Consider the following 4817-nt stretch of genomic DNA (forward strand, 5'->3'; position numbering starts at 1 on the left):
CCCTCTCCCCGATTACCCACAAGGCGCACCAGCCAGCATTTAGCAAGCGGTCAGCGTGCGAGGCTCCGCGTCATAGCAAGGGACACAGCAGCCACGGCCCTGGCCCTGGTAGCATGACCATCATGGAGGGAAGGGGTCCCGCCAGGTGACCGCCCGTGCCTGCTGCCTTGGGCACCACACACCCTGGGACTCCAGGGCTGCATGACCCACGTAACACTATAAACCGAGCACCGGGCTTTTTTGCACACGGTGGAGAGTAGAGCTGACTGGTCAGGGGGGTCGTCTTGCTTCTTTTCCTTCTCTCTGGAGCGGGGCTGATTCTAGTCCTTTACATGCTACTTACAGAACCAGGTTTGTTTCTGAGACGTGGAAAGCGTTTTTAGGCAGCTTTCAATCTCGGAGCATCCTTGTTGGCCTCTAGGATTTCTTAGGGCTTAGAGAGAAGTCAGCTGTACAGGAGATTCATTTGAGTGCCTAGCCCACCGACCGCAAACGGAGAGGGGAAAATTCCCGACATTTAAAAATTTTAAATGATGCTTGTGGAACACGGTAATCTCTACTCTGGCTCTCAGGGCCTCTGAAGGAGTGAATCGACCAAGAAAGCGTGGCCAGGTGCCGCTGGAGAAACCAGCTTCTGTTCTCTGTATTTCTAGTGTCCCTTTCTCTGAGGGCTCGAAGGTGCTGACAAATCATCATACCAAGACCAGAGGTCTCCTAACTTCGCAGAAGCCTGAGGCCCACATTTGCATAAAGAGCCTCAACTGCAGACCATCTCAGCTAGGAGAGGCTAGGCACACATCATTTTGAAAATCCAACTCTTCCTCTTGCCTGGAACCTGGGTGGTTGGGCGGCAGATTCCCCGTTCGCACTCATAAAGGAGAGTGCATCCCACTTGTAGCGGTGGTGAGCGGTGGGGCTCCTTTTATTCCTAAAATTCAGAGAGCAAGGCTGCGGAGGCTGGAGGCAGAGCAGCGGGAAGGGAAGGGAGGGGCGGGGAGGTGGCTCTGAGGAAGCAGAAGTCAGCTGTTTTAAAGTATGGATTACACACACACTCCAGGTGTTTGGAAACAAGCTTCCCAAAGCACTCAGCAGTCTGCATTCCTTCCCACAGCTCTCTAAGAAAAGTGTCTCTTCTGGCTTAGGAAGAGTCATAAAAAAATTGCCACTCCAACCCCCTCATCTTAATCCCTCGCCATTTGGGGAACAATAGAGAAAGCGCACCTGACAAAGGTGTTGGGCTCCCGCCAGGTTCTTCTGCGCTTTGTGAAGAGCATAGCGGGGACTTCATCTCCCCTTCCTTGAAGTCTACAGGCACTGATCCAGCCAAGCCTCTGATGTGAGTTTCTTCTGGAAATGCATCAAGCTGCCCATGGAAAGACAGCTTTCGTGTGTCAATCATCGGAGCCTGGTGCTCCTAGCCCTCGTGCTCCTGCTCTGCCCCATCGCTTTCTTTAAACTTGAAATCACTTCTCTCTTCTTCAGATCTAGCTCTTTTGCCACATGAGACTTGAAAACATAGTGACACCGAGATACATTTTCACAGGCTTGGGAGGAGGGACCCTGCCTTTTTCGAAGCAGCTGCAATTCAAATGTTGTGAGACACTTACAACGCCACGATGGGTACAAAAGCGTCCTCGGATGAATCAGGATGATGTTGCCAGTCTCACTTGCAAGTGGCTTTCCTCCACGTACTCCCCGCAAATAATGTCAACAGTAAAAATGAACTGATTCCAGGCAATAAAACCTAGCAGATGCGCTCATATGGGAAAGTTAGAATCGCGTCTTGGTCTTCTAATAATTTCTGCAAGAGCCGATGGCGCCTTGATTATGTGGTGGGATGAACAGAGGGTTGGAGGACCTGCTGACCCATCCATTCTGGCTTTTCTGTTCCTTCACCTCCTTGAAGCTGAACTCATCTGACAGGAGAAAGCCTAAGCAGCAAAGCAGGAAGACTATGGAGGGCTTTCATGTTGCAAATGGAATTAAGAGCAAAAATTCTCCACTGGTCAAGAATAGGGAGACGCAGCTCAAAAGGAGAAGAGGCTGGGCGGCGTGTCCACCAGCGGTTGCCATGGCTACTCGCCCTCCTTTGTGATAGTGACAGATGACAGTGAGACCAGAAAGAGAGGACCAAGAAACTCCCAGAGTATATCCCCGGACCCTTTGATTCTTCCAGAGTCTTCTCCAACTCCATACCTTTCTTGGCAGCTGTCATTTCCATGTGCATTGGGACATGAAGCCAAATGAAGAATTAAAAAAAGCAAAAGGTGACCCGAGGTGCATTTTTGCTGCCTCCCTGAGATTCCATCCTGTAAGTGACTCAATGTCAACTGCCTTTTCCGAATGCTTTCCAAAGTGTTTTTTTCTGTTGTCTGTGCTTGTAGTTGACTTGCCGTTCCTACAAGAGGCAGAAACTTTGAGCAAACTAGGTTACGAGAAAAGAGAGGTAGACAAATGCGATATATAAAATGTAACCCACACCTGTCCAACATGAAACAGGAACTCTGCAGGTTAACTTGGTGGTCGATATGCTATATACCTTACTGATGAGGACACTTGTCAAACGTCAACTTTACCCAAAAGTGCACCGACAAGAGGAGAGGCTGAAATCTCATTACCTTTGTTTTACCGCCAGTCCTGATGGAGATTTTCCTGAAGTGTCAGTATCGCTTCCAGATTGAAATGCAAATTGTCTCAACAAGTGTCTGACAGAGGACTGAGCTTCATTCCAGAAAAATGAAGTTGCAGCACATGTAATTTTATTTCACAGAAAAGGCAGGAAAATTCCAACACGTAAGAGTTCATGAATTCAACGACCAGCTCTTCAGTGTGGGTGCCTCTTCTAAAGGGTCAGAGGCCAAACCCCCAGCCCCAGAGTTGAGCGAGTATTTCTCACCCCCCACCCCTCTGCCCTGCAAAGGCTTTCATCTTCCTAGTCCTCCCTATAGACAGCTTGCGACGTCTGTCAGGCCTCTCCTGGCTCTGCCTGACCCTTTCCCACCCGGGTTCAGCTCCTCTGCTCTGACAGCCCCCCCCACCCCCAACGTGCTAAGGTATCAGCTACCACTGTCTCAACCGCCCTCCTACCTTTCTTCTGGAGCTCATCCACCTTCCTCTCAACATCCAGGCATCCTTCCAGCAAACATGTATTGAGCATCTACTCTGTGACTAGTGCTAGGCTCTGTTCCTGGAGGTGACCCCTGCCTTCTGCGAACCCACAGCCCTGGGCCACCGGGGCCCTGTCAACCAAACAGTCTCCCTGACGCACCCTACTTACCAACTGCGAAAGCGCTATGAATACAAAGTAATAGGAGACGATTATAAAGAAACCCTCATCTATTTGGTGAGGGAGAGAGAGGAAGGAGCTAGGGCCCCTTTTCGGAGGATGGGGATGTGAGTTGCCATCTGAAGAATAGGTAGCAATTAACGGGCTGAAAGACTGGAAAGTGGTCCAGACCCAGGAAGGAGAATTTGCCAAGACCCTCAGGAGGCAAGGAGTATTATTTCTCTTTTCTTTTCTTAACTCAGAGTTACTTCTTATAATTATCCCCAACAAAAAGAGCTTGGAAAAAAAAGGAAAAAAAAAAAAAAACTGCATCTACAAGAACTGAAAGTCTTTGCTGAGCAGAAGTTATCCAGAAGTCAGTTCAGGAAGGGAGGAATTTCCCTTACGAGGCCATAGAGTTTGGGGAGGTGGGCTACTGACAGCCACTCGTACCCCGGCACCGTCTCCTGGCTTTTAGTACAAAAGCCATGCCCCTGCCCACCGCACCCCTCGTTTCGGCAGGGCTCAGGCCACCCAGCTCGAGACTACATTTTCCAGCTTCCTTCCACACCAGGTGTGTCCACCTGACTAAGTGCCAATGGGATTTAAGTGGAAATGAAGGCCACTTCCTTTAAGGGAAATGGCTTATTTTCCAGTTCCTCTCCACCCCCTCTCCCACGGTCTGTCCTAAGTGCCGGGAAAGCACCTGGGTAGGGCCGCTGTGAGGCCCGGGCTGCAGAGCCAGGTCCCACATCAGCACTGGTCCATGGCTGAGAAGGCAAATGCCATCTTGTATCAGGGGCTCTCTCTAAGTTAGCCTGTCCCCTTATGAACACGCGAGTGGTTCTCTTACCCAATTATTTTGTCTTTATAATGCCACCCAAAACAGAAGTCATAACCAAAGTCATACTTGAACTATCATATAAAAATCTTGTTGGTTAGCAAACACCACAAGCCAAATTCAACGCTGAATGACAAAATTGGAAAACAGTATCTGCCACACATGACAGACCGAAGGCTAAGACCACATATATTTCAGTAGCTATTTGCCACTTGTCAGGTGCTGTGCTGACTGCTTATGAGGCTGTCTTGATCAATACTGACCACAAACCTGGGAGGGAGACACTAGATAGCACAGGGATTAATCACGGGCTCCAGATTCACTGCTGACTCGCTGTGTGGCTTTGGGGACGTGACCCAAAATAAGGATAATAGTACCTTCTTCCTAGGATTATTTGTGAAAATTAGATGACACAGCGTTGCTCTGAACAGTTGGCCAGGCAGTGCCCGCGCAGGGAAGGGCTGCCTTTGTCTAATTGGCCCAAAGGTGCCTTACGGACTAGGGGCCCTGACGTGAGGTACCGGACACAGGAGCTCGGTGTGATAGTTACCATTCCCATTAGCATCCCCGTTCTCAATCTTCAGATGAGGAAACAGGCTTGGCGAGCCTCCCAGCGGCCTATGACAGGATTAATACAAAGATTCTAATAGATAGCAAAAAGTCAAACAATCCAACAAAATTTGCAAAGTACGTTGTCCACAAAAAAAAAAA

Source organism: Ursus maritimus, unplaced genomic scaffold, assembly GCF_017311325.1.
Source record: "Ursus maritimus isolate PB19 unplaced genomic scaffold, ASM1731132v1 scaffold_6, whole genome shotgun sequence".
In the NCBI taxonomy this organism is placed as follows: domain Eukaryota; kingdom Metazoa; phylum Chordata; class Mammalia; order Carnivora; family Ursidae; genus Ursus; species Ursus maritimus.